At 40.3% G+C, this 19222-nt stretch overlaps 1 protein-coding gene across 8 annotated transcripts in view; it reads right to left on the bottom strand.

Annotated features, from left to right (window-relative positions):
* LOC144595325 (protocadherin Fat 3-like) overlaps nt 1-19222 on the bottom strand; it is a 588884-nt gene that overhangs the window by 381773 nt on the left and 187889 nt on the right. The gene's annotated exons all lie outside the window — the stretch shown is intronic.

Below are 19222 nucleotides of genomic sequence, written 5' to 3'. Positions count from 1 at the left end.
ATGTTGAAATTGTACAGGGCATTGGTGAGGCCGAATCTGGAGTATGGTGTGCAGTTCTGGTCGCCAAATTATAGGAAGGATGTCGACAAAATGGAGAGGGTACAGAGGAGATTTACTAGAATGTTGCCTGGGTTTCAGCACTTAGGCTACAGAGAGAGGTTGAACAGGTTGGGCCTTTATTCTTTGGAGCGTAGAAGGTTGAGGGGGGACTTGATAGAGGTTTTTAAAATTTTGAGAGGGACGGACAGAGTTGACGTGGGTAGGCTTTTCCCTTTGAGAGTGGGGAAGATTCCAACAAGGGGACATAGCTTCAGAATTGAGGGACAAAGGTTTAGGGGTAACATGAGGGGGAACTTCTTTACTCAGAGGGTTGTGGCTGTATGGAATGGGCTTCCGGTGGAAGTGGTGGAGGCTGGCTCGATTTTATTATTTAAGAGTAAATTGGATAGGTATATGGATAGGAGGGGATTGGAGGGTTATGGTCTGAGTGCAGGTAGATGAGACTAGGTCAGGGAGAATGGTCGGCGTGGACTGGTAGGGCCGGACGGGCCTGTTTCCATGCTGTAGTTGTTATATATGTTATATATGTTATACACAATGTGGCTACAAGTTCGGGTCAGAGGCAAGGAACCGTGCGGTGAGCAGTTCACCTCCTAACTCCCCAAAGCCTTTCCACCATTTACAAAACTCAAGTCAGAAGTGTGATGGAATACCCTTCACTTGCCTGGATAAGTGTTGATCCAACAGCACTCAAGCAGCTCCACATCATAGAGGACATAGCAGCCTGCTTGATAGGAAGCCCGTCCACAACCATTTGTTCACTCCACCATCAACAGTTTATAGCATCTGCAGGATGCACTGTAGCAACTCACCAAGACTCCTTCGCCAGCACCTTCTAAATCCATAGATGGACACAAACTACTGGAAAAACTCAGCGGGATGAGCAGCATCTCTGGAGAGAAGGAATGGGGGACGTTTCAGGTCGAGACCCTTCTTCACTCCTAAATCCATGACCTTTACCAATTAGAAGGGCAAGGGCATCAAAAGCTTGGACTACCGTGGACTTCTGATACTACTACCATGGACTTGCTTTTTGTTCTACTCATTTTATTTTGGACTGATTGTTTCTTTGACAATCATTCTCTTAAAATTTTGTGTGATTCATGTATCATTTATCTACAGTTTGTGTGGCGTTTTTTTCTCTCGAACCTATGCGCCTATGATGCAGATGCAAAGAAGATTTTCATTGTACTTGTCCCTCACCGTTCTTGTGTATATGACAATAAACAAGAATTGAACACCACCACCTGGAAGTAGTCCTGCAGGCCAAACACCAACCCAAATTGGAAGTGTATTACTGTTCCTCCATTGTGTCAAAACTCTGGAACTCTGTCCCTAACAGAATTGTTGGAATACCTACACCACCTAGAGCCGTAGAGTTGCTGCCTTGCAGTGCTTGCAGCGCCGGAGACCCGGGTTCAATCCCAACCACAGGTGCTGTCTGTACGGAGTTTGTACATTCTCCCCATGACCACGTGGGTTTTCTCTGAGATCTTCGGTTTATAGACAATAGACAATAGACAATAGGTGCAGGAGTAGGCCATTCAGCCCTTCGAGCCAGCACCGCCATTCAATGCGATCATGGCTGATCACTCTCAATCAGTACCCCGTTCCTGCCTTCTCCCCATACCCCCTCACTCCGCTATCCTTAAGAGCTCTATCCAGCTCTCTCTTGAAAGCATCCAACGAACTGGCCTCCACTGCCTTCTGAGGCAGAGAATTCTACACCTTCACCACTCTCTGACTGAAAAAGTTCTTCCTCCCATACTTTCCATCGCCCGGTGGGGGCTCAGGACCTTCATCGGCCTGCTCGGCTCGGCTCGGCCCTGGGACTTTCCATCGCCCGGTGGGGGCTTCAAAAAGTTGGGAGCCTCGATCACCTCGTGGCACCACGGGAGAAGAATGAGGAGGAGATAAGACTTTTCTTTGCCTTCCATCACAGTGAGGGTGTGCCTAGAGCAATCACTGTGATGGCTGTTTGTGTAAAAATTGTATCTGTGTGTCCTGTACTTTGTGTTGTATACTGCCGGACCCTGACGTGAGAGGACGCTGGCGCTGTTTATTCGCCGCTTCTCCGTTAGGATAGTTTGTCTGTTTGTTTTTATGTTATGATTGTTTTTGTAAAGCGCTTTGAGCTTCTGGTAAGGCGCTATATAAAATAAATGCTTATTATTATTATTATTATACTCCAAAGGCATATAGTTATGTAGGTAAATTGGCTTGGAAAATGTAAAAATTGTCCTTAGTGTATGTAAGATAGGGTTAATATGCGGGGATCGCTGGTCGGCGTGGACCCGGTGGGCCGAAGGGACTGTTTCCGCGCTGTATCTCTAAACTAAACTAATGTTCAAGGCAGCAACTTGCTATCACCTCTTAAAAGCAATTAGGAACGGGCAGTTAAAGGCTGATTCAGCCTCCAAAGCCTACATCCCTTTATTGAATGAAAAGAGATGTGAGAATCTTACAGGGTTTTTTCGTCAACTGAACTCAGCAATATCCCAGGCAAAACAAATCTATCAAAATTGAATACCAATTTTACCTTTAACACAGAGTTAAAAATCGGTGTTTCCTCAGCTCATTGTCGGTATGTGCCAAGAGTTATATTTTACATCTAACTCCCCAAGTAAAGTAGGCTGCTCTTGAGTTTCACTCCTCAGAAGGATTGTCCCCAGGGACGAGGTTCAAAGAAATATTCCACAGTTGCTTTCTGCATTCTATCAAGATTTTTCCCTTGGTATACTTCATCTGTAATAAAATAATTGTTTGTTTGAAACGTATGAATTAGTGGAAATTCATACATCTATATTGCAGGGCAGCAAGTTCATCGCTGAAAGTAAGCACAATTTCAAAGGATGAAACTTCAACTATGCAATCACTTTTACTCCAATCTGTGCGTGGCCTTGACGTGATGGCTTAATATCCAACAATGAAAATTGCTTTTTTGATTAATTCTGTCTAACCAGAGATGTTTACTATTTGTCAAACTAAGCACCACATTTCACTGACAACATCATTTGATAAAAACAAAAATACAAAATTGTCATTCCTACTGAGACAGGTTAATTCAATACAGTAAAATGGACCAGTTAAAGAAAGACGCCATCTTCTTTGAAAATAACAAAATAACAAAAGGGCAATGTATACAACAGATATTAAAACTGTAGTTCACTTACAGCATATTACTTTGCATGCCTAAAGACAATTTCTCAATAATTTCCTGATTTTTTGGAAATTGGTAGGGCAAAAAGTTTTTTGTATCCAAGCTTCCCCCTCAGATCCCCTTTAAAACTTCCTCCTTTAACCTTAAACCAATGCCCTCTTGTTTTTGATACCCCCACCAAAGGAAAAAAAAGATCACTTTTGATTACGTTTAATAAATCGCCACATCTATAAGCAATAATTTCTTAATTAAGGCTTATAAAACACAAGTCTCAACCACCTAAGCACATATTATATGGGCCTTTCAGGGAGCTATTCCAATGTCCCAGCCATTTGCCATCCCCATCTGACCCTACCCAACTCCCATCTCCAATGAGATATCACAACTTGTACACATGCTCTTACATTCTGAGACTTGGAAATGACATAAGGAAACGAGTGCAATAAAGGTATAGATCAAACAAGCAAAGGAGGGGGTTGAAATCCAGGAATAACTAATAGATCCAGAGCATCGAAGGCGGTCACTCTGTTCCATTACCAGACTCAGGGTGTTATGTAAATAATTTTTAATTATTTGCTTTGATGTTCTGCAACCCAGAGTGTCTTGAACGTCACAGACATTTAAAACATTACTTACATCCAGCAAAGCCATGCCCCCAGCTTTGTCAGCTGTCGAAAGCCGACAGGGGTGTTTCAAGGGCTGTGCTTCCTCATGTGCCATAGGAAGCAGGAATATGGGGTGGGATCTCCTCATCCAGCCCAGGTAATGTTTGAGGGAGGTGGTTTCAGAGTAGAGTTGTGAAGAAAATAGGAGAATTCCTGAAAGCTTTGGTCTCATGATTTCAAATACTGAGTCTATTAATGAGGGATAAGTGCCAAATTTCTCTATGGTGCTCCTGATATTGCAAAAGACAAAACACTACCTGACATTATACCCATGGCCGCAACTACCATATTGAAGTATATTAGTCACGGAGTCAGTCATACAGCACAGCGACAGGCTCTTTTTCCTACCTTGTGCATGCCTACCATAATGCCCCATCTACACTTGTCCCACCTACCCACATTTGGCCCATATCTCTCAAACCCTTCCTATCTATGTACCTATGCAAATGTCTTTTAGACGTTACATTACCTGCCTCAACTACCTCTCTAGCAGTTTGTTCCATATGCCCGCCACCATCTTCCCCTACTGTGGGGGGTAAACTGGATAGCTGGAGAAAACAAGCACAGGTTAAAGCCTCTGTCTGTTCCAATGCAGGCAGCATGCCAACTTTGTGCTGCCTATTAATTAAGATGATTGCAACCTGCAGAACAAGCTTGCTCAAAGGCACGTTTCCTTAGCTTGCAAAAGGAAGCAGGAAGAGGGTGAGGTGATCGAGCCCATCACAAGCTTTTGATTGCAGTTTCCACAGTATTATAATGTACACAGAGTCTTGTCGTAAAGGAGAAATAAATGTATTACAAGCAGCCAGTTATAGAAATAAAGTGTAGGAAGGAACTGCAGATAGACACAAAATGCTGGAGTAACTCAGCGGGACAAGCAACATCTCTGGAGAGAAGGAATGGTTGATGTTTCTGGTTGAGACCCTTCTTCAATCATCAAAACATCACCCATTCCTTCTCTCCAGAGATGCTGCGTTACTCCAGCATTTTGTGTCGATTTCTAGTACTACGCATTATTAAGTGAAGGAGTACAACGTGATTTAAATGGATGATTATTGGAACAGATCATGCCAGTTTAAGTGAAGGAAGAGCGCCAGAAGTGTAGGGTAAATTGAATGGCAATCTACCTGGTTACCCAGCGTGAGAAGCACAAGACACTTAGACGTCCACAATCTAGCCCAGCCAGGTCCAGTCAGAATTACATTAACACCATAGGAACAAAAGGAATTCATGGCATTTTGCAAGACATTTCCCACCAAACTAAATTATACTTATTTGCAGAGTAAATTGACAAATTTACCCTTCAGGGGATATGGGGAACACAAAAGCAACAGTACTTTGAGAGACCATAGTGCACCCTGGAGACGTCCCTAAAATGCCAGGCACATGATGATGCAATTTTGCCGTTAATCGTTGTACTCTGAGGCAAACGGCCTTCACCTATTTCAGTGGACAACAACGAGTTGGAGCAGGTAACTCTGCATATTCAGAACCCCCTGCCCACACCAATCCAACTTGGCAGGGAAAGGAAGATTGCACACTGCATAAAAATGAGAGTGACACGAGTAAACACATATTCTGCAGATTTTTTTTTTTTTTAAAGAGAAAGGTTCAAAAAGCGGTTAATAGAGGTACAATCAGTGCTCCTGCTGCAGAGCTAAAGGAGATTTTAGCACAAGTGAACAAATATTTGGAAAAAAAGCAGGTCTTTAAAGCAGTCTTGAAGGAATAGACTGACAAGCAGAGGAAGAAGGAAGAAGTCATCAAGTCATACAGCATGGAAACAGGCCCTTTGGCCCAACTTACCCGTGCCAACTAAGATGCCCCATCTACACTAATCCCACTTGCCTGCAATTGGCCCTCTACTCCTTTCCTATCCATGTACCTGTCCAAATGTCATTTAAATGTTCTAATAGTACCTGCCTCAACTATCTCCTCTGGTAGTTTTGCTCCATATACCCACCACCCTGTGCGAAAAAGTTGCTCCTTGGGTTCCTTTTAACTCTTTCCTCTCTCACCTTAAACATAAATCTTCAGGTTCTTGACTACTTTTTTTTAGTTTAATTGAGAGATACAGCACGGAAACAGGCTCTTCGTCCCACCGGGTCCCTGCCGACCAGCAATCCCCGCATGTGAACACTACCCAACAAACACTAGGGAGAATTTTTACATTTACAAGCGAATTAACCAACAAACCTGTACGTCTTTTTTACTCTTGGTAAAATACTGTGCATTTACCTTAGCTATTCCCCTCATGATCTTATACATCTTGAGAAGATCACCCCTCATCCTCCTGCGCTCCAAGGAATAAAGTCCAAGCCTGCCCAAGCTTCCCTACGGGTCAGGCCCTTAAGTCCTGGCAACATCCTTGTAAATCTTCTCAGTCATTAATTAATTTTGCTCCCATGGTGCTACTGTAATTCTGACTGGTTATGGCTGGGCTGGATGTGGAAGATTAAATCTCTTGTGCTTCACACTCTGAAAAACCAGGCAGATTGCCATCCATCTTTATCCCACACTCCCGGTTCTCTTCCTGTATTTTGGAAGGGAAGTTCAAAGTATGCGTTCTAAAGGGGAGAAGTCAAGTCAAGTTTATTTGTCACATACACATACAAGATGTGCAGTGAAATGAAAGGTCACCCACAGGCCAGCAATAGAGCAATAAAAATAAACAATTTCACAAAACAAAAAAAAAAGAAACATCCATCACAGTGAGTCTCCTCCAGTCACCTCCTCACTGCGATGGAAGGCCACAATGTATTTTCTAAACCCCTGCCGTCTTCTCCCGCAGTCAGGCTGTTGAAGTTGCCATGTTCCAGGTCGTGCCGGACGGTGAAAGTTCCGCAGCGGGCCGACCCAAGCCCCGCTGGGGCGGGCGAAGACGCTGCCGCTGCCGGAGCTCCCGATGTCGGCCCCCACCCAGGGGCCTGCGAGCTTCCGACGTCCTCGCGGCCCCCTCCGGAGCCTCCGAAGACGAGTCGCAGGCGCAGTCGCAGCGCCACCACAGCCTTCCTCCGAAGGCAGCCAGCTCCGCTGGTGGTGAGTACAGTCCACGGGGTCTGCGACCAGAGCCCCAGGTGATCCCAGATGGAGGCCGCCAGCTCCAGGTGTTTGGCCGATGGTAGGCCGCAGCGGGAACGGAGACACAACCCAGAAAAAGGTCGCGTCTCCGTTCGGAAGAAACAATTTTACACTTCCCCACCCCCACCCCCCCCCATAGTACACAACCACAAAAAAACTACATCACATCTAAACACTACAATCAAGACAAAAAACCAACATAAAACACAAAGACAGACGGACTGCAGGTGAGCCGCAGCTACTAGGGCAGTGCAGACGCACAAGAGACTCAAAGTTGCCAAAGCTAGAACAGGAGAGTCAAAGGAATAGAGAGTTCAGGGGGAAATGCAAGATTGGAAAATATGGCGATGAGGATGGTGTGAAATAATTTACCATGGTGAGTTGATAGATCACAAGCAATTGTTGCCCATTTGACCAGACTACAGTTGTCTGGCAATTGATGTGGCAATTAATCATTGCAAACAAGATGAAATGGTCTGAGGCTTTTCATTTCCAATTTTATTCTTGAGGCCACAGTATCTTCAAATTTATAGGCACCCAAATGGAATGAAATTGAGCCATCAGCTTACAAACTGGATCAACTGAATCAATTACCATTCATTTGACTTATGCATAATGCATGTAAAATAATTGATTTGATAAAGAGTAAATCATGCTAGCAATAATTTCCTGACAAAACAAGGCCCTCACAGATCTGGTCCATGTGTGAGCACGAAGTTTAGCCATCAGGCGAGTACTTCATGACACCTAACATACTCTGACCCCCTTACCAACTGACATAAATTGCAGCTAAAAGGCACAACCTGTAAAGTCATAACTGTCTGAGCATGACAAGGAGCATACCCTAGCATTTACCCCAGCTATTCCCCCCATGATCTTATACTCTATAAGATCACCCGTCATCCTCCTGCGCTCCAATGAATAAAGTCCTAGCCTGCCCAAGCTTCCCTACGACTCAGCCTGTAGATACCTGAAGATTTGGAGCCATCAGGCGAGTAATTAATGACACCCAGCATACTCCAACCCCTTTATCAACTGACATAAATTACAGTTTGCAAACATCATAACTGTCTGAGCATAACAAGAAGCACACCATGCCACCGTATCACTTTTGTCAATAATTAAAGACCCAACCAAGTACTTTTCAAATTCCTTGCGAAACACTTTCCAATGGTCAAAGTGGATTCAAAGCTGACTGGTAGTGCTCCCTCCGGTATTCAGCTGCTGACCTTCGGAAGGCGGCTCCGTGATGAGATCACTCCAGAAACCATCTTCGTAGTCGAGGAGCACCAGAATCTTCAGCAGCACCACCAGCTGCCACCTGGTCACCTCACTCTGCTCAATGAATCATGTGATGTACCCTAGTTGAGCACCAATTGAACAGATGTCGTGTGCTCAGAAACATTTATAAAGCGCCTGTCCCACTTTAGGCGATTTTAAGGCGACTGCCGGCGACTGTCAAAGTCGTAGCAGATCGCCGAACTTTTCTTTTACCTGACGACAATGACCACGACAATGACCACGACAATGCCGATTCAGGTCGAGATTACAGGTCGGAAACATCGCAAAATTCCCACGCTGTCAATGCTTCTCCGGCGTCCTAATTTTCGCTGAAATCACTGACAAGTCGGTAAATACTTGAGAGTTTTGAACTATAACTATAACATCTTGTATGGGTTACTTAAAAACCAAGCATCACTGTAACAAGGCATGAAATGGATTTACTTCCAGTTTACTAATAGCTGTATTAAAAAAAAAAATTTAAAAAGTGGTTAAGTGGTTTTTTGTGAAAAGTGTGTGGGCATTCTTTGAAAATGTACGGGAGGTGCATATCTGGTTTCTGGGTTGCATATCTGGGTTGGGAGCCCACTTTAAATGTAATGGCTGATGGCCATAAACATCGCAAAATTCCCACTCTTACCTGACCGTCAAACTGTCGCCTCCAATCTACCTGTCAAATGTCCTGACGATAAAAAAATTGGTTAAACACAAGCATTTTATGGTATTTTGAAATGACTTTACTTATTTTCATATAATGTGCTTCTAAATGCATCCAAGAGAACCTTCACTCTGGATGATTTCTGAGCAAGATCCACTACAATTCTTGGAAGACTCCTCACGATCATGCCCGCGACACCTGGCGAACTGTCGGCGACAGCCTAGTCGCCGGCAGTCGCCTTAAAATCGCCTTAAGGTAGATTGGATAAGAATGGAGAAAGAGGATTGTTCCCCTTACAATATAGGAGCGATCCTTCTTTCCCCGATAAAACTGAACAATATAATATATAAGAAGAATCCAATTATTCATAGTATAATACGAATTTGGAAACAAATAAAACTAACTTTAAAATTAAGAAAATTATCGTTTCTTTCTCCAATAGCTAATAATCCTTCATTCAAACCATCTATTATTGATTCAACGTTTATCCATTGGGAAAGAATAGGAATCAAAACGATGGGAGATATGTATGAAATGGGAATTTTTTTACCATTCCAACAATTACAACTAAAATATAATTTGAAAAGTAATCAATATTTCAAATACCTTCAAATTCAAGATTATTTGAAAAAATATATACAAGGATATCAAACCTCAACCCCAGACTTATTGGAGGAAGGAATGAATAGAAAGGCAGAATCAAGCAATTTAATATCTTACTTATATAATATAATTCTAAATATAGAAACACCAACGACAGAGGCAATTAGAAGGGACTGGGAACAAGAGTTATTGATAAAAATTCCGAACGATAGATGGGATAAAAATTTATTATATGTAAATAAATGTTCAATGAATGTAAGACACAACCTAGTTCAATTTAAAATTTTACATAGATTATATTATTCGAAAACTAGACTGAATAAAATATTTTCAAATGTTTCCCCCATCTGCGACAAATGTCTAACTCAAAAAGCCACTATAGCACATTCCTTTGTCTATTGTACAAAACTGTATAAATTTTGGAATGAAATTTTTGGAATTTTTACAAAACTATTTAACACAAAATTGAACCCCAGTACAGAATTGATTATCTTTGGATCAATGGAAGAGGGAAGTAAACTAACTATATTCCAAGAAGCTTTTCTTAATTACGGTCTAATAACAGCAAAAAAACTAATACTCAAATTTTGGAAAAACGCACCTACGCCAACATTCAAAATGTGGATTTCAAGCATGTCTGAAACGTTACATTTTGAAGAAATGAGATTCCTCCTATTAGGCAAAGTAGACCAATTCTTAAAGATTTGGTCTCCTTTTATCAATTTTTTGCAAGCATATGGTGCAACATAACATAACCTTAGAAATTAAACGGTTTAGAACCGGGTGACGGATGGGCAAAAATACGAGATAGGTAGATCTCCCCTAATCTTTCTTTTCTTTACTGTCTTCTTTTCTTTCAATCTTTTAACTTTTCATCTCTATCCTTTATTTCTTTTGCTTTCTGTTTCTACTCGCTTGACTATCTATTCCGACACTCTTTATTTCTTATTTCTTTCTTCTCTCACTGTTCTTTTATTATTAAATCAAAAGTATGAAGTTGTACAAGAATGGAAATATGTATTTATGTATTAGGTACTCAAGTACCACACTATTGTACTTACTTCTAACAAAAATAAATTTAAAAAAAAAAAAAAAAAAAAAAAAAAATCGCCTTAAGTGGGACAGGCCTTAACAACAAAAATCCAATAATATGCAACATTTGCAACAGCATTTTAACACATTAAAGGATTTTCTATTTGAGAAACCTATATGTAAGTACCAATGCCATCCTGCCACTTCACAGAGTGCCATGTATGGTTCATTGGTATTTATTGTCAAGTGTGAAATGATTTTTTGCATACAGTTCAGTGATAATCCTATTATACATTAGTCTAACTGTTGGAAAACCTCCCTCTGAAACTCAAGTCTGCACAGAGTCTGCAAGTCTGCGGCACGGTGGCGCAGCGGTAGTTCCTGCCTTACAGTGAATGCAGCGCCGGAGACTCAGGTTCGATCCTGACTACAGGCACCGTCTGTACGGAGTTTGTACGTTCTCCCCGTGACCTGCGTGGGTTTTCTCCGAGATCTTCGGTTTCCTCCCACACTCCAAAGACGTACAGGTATGTAGGTTAATTGGCTGGGTAAATGTAAAAATTGTCCCTAGTGTGTGTAGGATAGTGTTAATGTGCGGGGATCACTGGGCGGCGCAGACTCGGTGGGCCGAAGGGCCTGTTTCCGTGCTGTATCTCTAAAAAAAAAGATGACCTTGATGATCTATGAGGAGCTCTTGTCCCAGAGGGAAAGACAGCCCAGTGCCAAATGAAGCAGTCTAGGATGGCAGTCTGTGGAGTAGAGGAAAGTGTACTGCCTGTGAAGATGTAGTGGGAGGTACAACGTTTTGAACCTATATCCCAGACGACCTCTCTGGGGAACATTTGCCGCAAATATCTCCTGGCCCTCGGGCTATTCCACCAGTATTTCACGTGCAGCGGCTGATAGATCGTAGCTCATCCCTGCTGCCTTCACTCATCTGCCTGGAGTAAACCAGAGGTGGACTCCGCACGCAATGGAGGGGAGCACCAGTGGTGGGGTAGGTGCGTAAAGCGTGGGGAAATCTAAGTTCCTGCAGAAGACAGACCAGTTCACACGATTTCCACACCTCTGCTCCCAAAGGGTAGTTAATTAGTTTAGTTTATCTTCATGTGTACCGAGGTACAGTGAAAAGCTTTCTCTTGTGTGCTATCCACTCAGCGGAAATACCGTACATGATTATAATCGAGCCGTCCGCTGTGTACAGATACATGCTAAAGGGAATAGCATTTAGTGCAGGACCAGTAAAGCCCGATTAAAGATAGTCCAATGGTCTCCAATGAGGTAGACAGTAACTTAGGACCACACTCTAATTGTTGATAGGATGGTTCAGTTGACTGGTAGCTCTAATCAACAATGGCACTGCCTGAGTTCATTTGTGGCCGGCCCAGATTGTTTCTGGTCTTTTCTCGGCTCCAGGTCTTCATGCACCCCCCCCCTTCCCGTCCCTACGTTCTGTCTGAAGAAGGATCCCGACCCGAAATGTCACCCATCTATTTTCTCCAGAGATGCTGCCTGACCCAATGAGTTTCTCCAGCTCTATCTCTGGTATAAACCAGCATCTGCAGAGCTGGAGAATGAGTTCCAACACTCCATTCTTTGCTCATGATTACAACATCTGCAGTCTTTTGTGTCTCCACTCACGATTTCCCTCCTGGTCTCTATCTCCTGCATCAGATCTCCAGTATCACCGCAAGTGAATCTGGAAGCCCTCTCCCTGCCCCCTGCTGTCTCTCCCTCCTCTGCTTGTGTGTTGCTGCTGCTGCTGTCTGGCTGCCATGGAGTCGTATCTCCAGCGGCTGCCACCGCTCATGGTTCATGGCCAACTATCTGCAGCTGCACTAATCTCAGAGCAACCCCACGGGAACAGTCTAGGCTAGTGCAAAGTTCTAGATGTAAACCACTCTAATGCTGTTTTAAACACTTTTTTGGCTGAGATCATTTTGGCTATGGTGCAAAACAAAACAATGGCTTTGCAGGTTAGAAACGGGCGATCTCCAATTTCTAGCATAGCCTGTCCATGTGGCATGAGCCAAGGAATGCACATATTCCAAACAACCTCCTAATGTTCAACCAGTGTAATAATCAAATGATAGCAAGAACGGATGTAATCTACTGAAAAAAAATGTTACAGCAGCATATAAATTATATGATCCATCACAACTACATTTGGTAAATTTGCTTTTAATTACAAAATCCTTCATTGAGTTGCCATTGAAAGTGGCTTTGGGAGCCAGTAAACGTGAGAACAAGATGGTGTGTAAATCAGCTATTAGTCAAGTCACAGGAGGGCTACCTAGGCTCACATTCCAGGCAAGACCACATCTGGGCTGAAACTCTGGAGCCCTGCCGAGGAAGTGCTGTGCAAGGGGAGATCACTTTTGGGATGGAATGTTCATTCGGAGAGTGCTTAGCCTTGGCTTCACACAAGCAATCTCACGACACTATTTCAAACTAAAACAGCGCTGCAGCTTCTCGAGCGCTGACTCACGGCACCAGCAGTTTGGGTTCAATCCTGACCTCTGGTGCTGTATGAATGGACGTTGCACATCCTGTGACCAATCTGGTTTCCTCAGGGTGCTCCAGTTTCCTCCTACATCTCGGAGACATGTGTGGGTTGGTAGGTTAATTGACTACAAATTAGCCTCAAAAAGATGAGTGGCAGAAATTGGGGATAGTTGCCAGAAATGGAATTGCTGAGTAATTCAGAAAAGAATCAATAGGTCAAATGGCCTCCTTCCACACTGTAAAGGAATATAGCAACATGGACCGAGAAGTTGGTCTTTGTGTCCACGTCACTCTCACGAACTCGGGCACAGTTCAGTGTTGTCTGAGGAGGCCCCGTGACCACTTTATGGACACCTAGGTTCAAGATCAAATTACCACATGCCTTGAAGTACCTTTCCACAGAAGTCAGGAAAAAGTGGAGTGGGAAAGTAAGATGGGAAAAGACACAAGGTCTGACAACGGGTTAGCATATCATGATTATCAAGAGGGCAGTGTCTTTAAAAACACAATACTCTACCATTGTCATTCTGTAGCACATGCTTAGATTTGACAGGCTTCAATGTTAAATTTAATTTTGTTCCTTGGTACAGTTTGGCAAGTTTTGCTGTACGTCTTGCGTTGGGGCTTAACACCCTACCTTCTAAAATACAGTCAAGAGTGTTATCGATGGATAAAGTGGATAATAAAGAAAAATTGTTTAAGATGAGCTCATCTCCCTCATAATGAACATTTAAAAACTGGCAGAGACCCAAGAAGAAAGAATTCAGCTGCTCAGAGACAGTTGGTGGAAGACTTGGTGTTAAAAATTCTAATGGCCTTTATACCAAGGCATTCACATGGCAAGCCATTCTTTCCACTCTAAATACAAATCCACTTATAATAATCAGAGAAAGATATTTCAAGTATTTCTCCTTCGCACCGAGAGATATTCTTTGCATCCACATGCAACAACAGGGTTTTGTTTGGGATCCATGTGCCTATTATAAAGAACAGCTGCAAGTTTAGATAATATTTCTGGAAATACATTGCAGGCAATAAGGTTAAGGGCAGCTATATGACAATCTGACAATAATAGGTATTTTACTTAAATGAATAATATTTACAACCAAATGTAAAGGTAAAATAAGATACTAGATTGCCGTTCTGATGAGGGTTATCAACCAAAAATGTTAACTCTGTTTCTCCCTTCACAGATGATACTTGATCTGCTGATTATTTCCAGAGTTTACAATTTTTATTTCAGATTATCTCAGTATTTTTTGTGTGTGTTTTTTTTTTAAAGATTGTAATGAAGTTTTTATGAAGAACAATCTTGAAACGCTGAGCAAATAAACAGCTCTACAGATGTGCTGTCAAATGTAGTTAATTCACTTTGCACAAAATATTGCAGTAATGCTGGAGTTTTAGACATAAAACACCAAAAAATCTACCAAAACATTATATAATAATGATATTATATAATGTTTTGGTAGATTTTTTGTTGGGGTGGGGATGGGGGGGGGGGGGGGGGGGGAGTTGTAGAAGGATCATGGAAACACTCAAAAATCATAAACTTTAATTGTACTTCACCAAGCTGCTTTCACCTTTATATCTTTCTTTCTAAATCAGTGACAGTTTTCAAATACTGACAAGTCAATTAATTAGTTCAAGATAACAAGAGTGTTTATTTGTCATATGCACTCGATGTTCATTATTACAACAATACAATTCTTACTTGTCGCAGCTGTATGGGTTCATGAGATGACAACAATAAATGTTCAGTTATTCTAAGCAAACTTGAGCATGATTTGCAAAAACTATGTGATGGTACCCTGTTTCCCTCATTAAAAAATGACAAGGGAAACATCTAGCTAATACTGCTGGCTAAAATCAGTCAAGGTTTATTTCTCAGATTTGGTCGTTTTCATTTTAATTGCACCCAAAAGATCTACTGCCTTACCTTGAGCCTGATCCATTTCAATTCAGGAAGTTAAATTTCTACCAATTAAGTCTATATCTCCCTTCTTTAAAAGCTAAAAAGCTAAACCTCCACAATATAAATTACCCAATACTTGCTGAAATACTTCAATTAAACATTCATTAGGACAAAGGAACTCTTTTGCCCCAGATAGAAGAGTGCAATTTCTCTTTCCTCCTATAAATTCAACAACTACCAGAATCAATATCATGAGACATTCATCAAATACTGCACTATGGCACTGGAGATTCAACCTGGAATACACACTGTGAACTATATGATATCAATATTTCCTCCTGGAACATACATTGCCAAGAAAATAACATGCAAGAAGGTGCTAATCCAAAAATGGTCCAAAATATTTATTGGAAATCAACACTAATAACTGACATGTTTTAGGGCCTCAATTCTACGGTTTCTAATCCACACAGTCAGTTGCTTCTCTGTGCCAAGAACCATGAATTCAAAATAACAAAATGCAATGACTTTGCTGTCACCCAGAGCTCTGTGATAGTTCATTTTCTTTGAGTCAGATGATCGTGGATTCAAGGCCCAGGAACCAGCACATAAATTCATAAGGAAAAGTTGCACCAAAGGTATTATCCTTTGGTTGAAATGTTAAATGATCTACTGTCTCAGGTGGAATAAAAATGCATCGCACTACTTGAAGAGGAATGCAAGTGACTCCTGTTGTGTCCTATATTATACTTTAATTTTACTAAAGCTGATTATCTAGTCAGAAATGTTATGTTATCGCCACCATTTTTAAGGATCTTGCTCCAAGTTAATTGGCTGGTACATTTTCCTACTATGCAAACAATATTTCATTAGCTCCAAGAACTTTGTGATATCCTGACATTACAAATGGTGTGGTATGAATAAGCATTAGTTTGGTTTTCCTTTGTAAAATATTGAAATTTAAATTGAACACCTTAGAGGTTAAACCTTAGATTCTTGTTAAGCAAATATGTGAAACAATTATTTTTTTGTACTCACAAAATTGAATTGGTCAACTGACAAGATGTGTGTCATTTTATTAATCAACTGAAAATAATCACTATTCTAGTCTCATTATTTAATTAATCAACATAAAACATACATTTATGCATATTGTAAATGGATGCATAATTAAACTACATATTGTATTAAACATCCTCCTAATTTAAGCAGCATAGCGTGCTGCAATGTGAAACCCTAAGTCAAAAATAAGAATATCAATGATCAAGCACAGAAGTACTGTGTCATTCATGTCTGTGTCCACAGTTTGCAAACACTATCAATTGGTCCCATTCCAGTTTTCCTCCCCATTAGTCCACAAAATATTTCCCCTCAAGTATTTTTTCCTATTCCCATCAGATGTTATGAATGAATCAGCTTCCAATGGCCCTTTCAAACAGTGTGTACCGCATTAAAAACAGTTCAATCACTTCTCTTTTTTTATCTCATGTCACCTTTGCACTTTTAACAATTAAAACAGTGCCCTCTAGTTGCCAGCTCATCTGCTATGAAATGCAGTTCCGTCTTAAATAATCAACAAAACTCATCAAGCTTTTAAACACCTTTATTAAGTTGACCCTCAAACTTCTCTGTTGCAGTGAAAACCCCACTTCCTGTATCCTCAGTTCTGGTACCATTCTAATAAACTTTCTCTGCATCTTTACTTGGACCTCGATATCCTTCATTAATAATGCAGCAATAGTCATGTTGGAAGCCGGGAACTAAATGAATAAAATACATTCTGATTTATTAAAAACCAATCAAGCCTGGAAATAAAGTAGGAATTATTACATCAAATTAATTTAATTCCAGTTTCAATTTCTAGGCTTCATCTTTGATTGACACAGATTAACATAATGCAATTTCTTGCAGATAAGGTACCAGACAATTTACAAATATTCCCAATGAATATCTTATTATTACCAGCTACTGCCCAGTATAGAGCCAATTATATCTGGTGAACTTACACGGAGCTTGGTTAAGGTCAAAGTGTTCACCGTAGGCACTGCTTTTTCCAAAATGAGATTAAAAAGAACTGCTATAATATTACTGTCGCAGATGAATTTGACTCTTGCTGGGTGAGTACTAGTAGGGTATTAATTTACTCTTCAAAAAGTAATGCCTTTGAGCACAGTTTCCATTGTGTATGCTTTCAATCCATCCAACAACACACTCACAGATGCAGATTTTGTTAGCCCAAATTTAATTTGTTCTTAGGCCAAGTCAACAAATTTGCACCATGACAACTATGCCAGGTCATAGAATATGAATTAAATGGTGCGAATACTAAAACAGCATCTGTCATGTGGATTTAGAAGATTACACAGTATATTTAAAAGACCATCAATTTTCTGGTATACTGGCAAATTTTCAACACACAAACTTACAACACCAAAATAGATTAGTTACTGTGTTTGTAGTTTTCTAAAATTTGGTTGTTGTGTTTGCTTTCAAATCAATGATAATGTTAAAAAGTGAATTAACTAATTGATTGTGAAATCACTTGGTGCCTGCTGAAGGTGTAAAAGGTTCTCTTAAGGTTACAAATACTTTATTTCACTGGAGATACTGGAAATAAAAACAACGAAACACTGTCATTCAAAAACTGTGTGCCTGTGTTTAATATATTCTTTCCTTTTGCCTCAAAGAGTACTTAAGTGAAAACAGGAATTGTTAATTGCATAGCCGGCTTCCTCTGTCAGTAGTTCTGAATGTAGTTTCTTGGACCCCAGGATATACAGCGAGTCCAGTTCAAGCCCAAGTCTTGCCAAGTTGAAAGTCGGCAAGAAAAGTAAACCTCTCAAGACTTTGAATCTAATAACTATTAAAACTGCAGTATACACTGAACTCTGCAAATATCAAAAATGGGCTAACAATAGTTATAGCAACCATAAAATCAATTGGGAGCTGGCTTAATTTTTGTTTTTTAAATCGCTTCAAAGACATGCCCTACATTTTATGAAGAAAATTTAAAAATTCAAAGCTCAGCATGAATTATAGAACTTTGAAGGAACTTAATAGAATTTTGATTTTGGCATTCCTTCTTCTTAATTGCCCAGGATATTCTTTGTAGAATTACTGTGCACAAACCAGCCGTTGGGTCATAAGACAACTGACTGAACAACTGCACAACAGTAAATGAAAAGCTGTCAAACTACAGGTCACAGTAATACTACTTTTCATCTCTGGCCAACTAAGTGATTGTTCAGAATTTAAGTGCTTACAAACAGATGCAATCCAAAAGGACTCTTTTGGATTTCTTTCAAGTCAGCTTTCTCTCTTTCAAGAGCGCTTTCAACATTGCTACTAACAATTCATAAAATCAGCCAAAACATTTAAGAAAAATGCTAATGTAAAGTATATTTTAGTGTGATTGGCAAAACTTGTGTTAGTTAGAAAGTAAGTTGTCAAGGCGATGTTTGTCAGAAGAAGAGGGCTTCATGATGGAGGAACACATCCTTGACAAAAAAAAACAAGTAATTACTAACACTATGAGCCAAGAGCATTAAAGGAAACCATCAAATGCCAGTGCTTTTATTCTTGGCTATTTGCCGATTAAAGATAAAGATGGACAACTACTTATTGTCAATTAATTTGATCGAGAATCAAACCAGATTGAACTATTAATTCAGCAATATGATAGTGGAAAAAACATTTTACAAAAAGAATGTATGCGTGCATAATATCTAGCATGTCAGATAAGCCTTGAACGAACATTGCAAGCTTTATTTAATCTTCTGTATCACACCACAGACTTGCATGGATTTTGAGGACACCTAAGACTGGAGCTTTTTCTCTTTTCTACTGACTGTACATTTGGAATTCTATGCTGTGTAGTATTACAGCACCCTGGGTACAATCACAAATACTTAGTGCGGGGCAGTTGACTCGACACTGCACTATCCATAACAAAGCAGTTTTGAACAATTAGTAAATGCAGTAAATATGCACCAAATATAATCGTGAACAAACATCCACTACCATCAAAATACTTTCAAGAATTAATAGTCTAACCACATAAATAAACAAATAAATAAACAAATAAATAGATAAATAGATAGATAAATAAATAAATAAATAAATAAATAAATAAATAAATAGATAAATAAATAAATAAATAAATAAATAGATAAATAGATAGATAGATAAATGGGAACTTTACTAAAATGTCATATGTTCTGATTTTTTAACTAAACATCTGCATTATTTGAACTAATTTTTCA

Source organism: Rhinoraja longicauda, chromosome 7 (genome assembly GCF_053455715.1).
Source record: "Rhinoraja longicauda isolate Sanriku21f chromosome 7, sRhiLon1.1, whole genome shotgun sequence".
Taxonomy (NCBI): Eukaryota; Metazoa; Chordata; class Chondrichthyes; order Rajiformes; family Arhynchobatidae; genus Rhinoraja; species Rhinoraja longicauda.
Note: the sequence above shows the minus strand (reverse complement) of the source record. Positions and strands in the feature narration are given on the sequence as shown.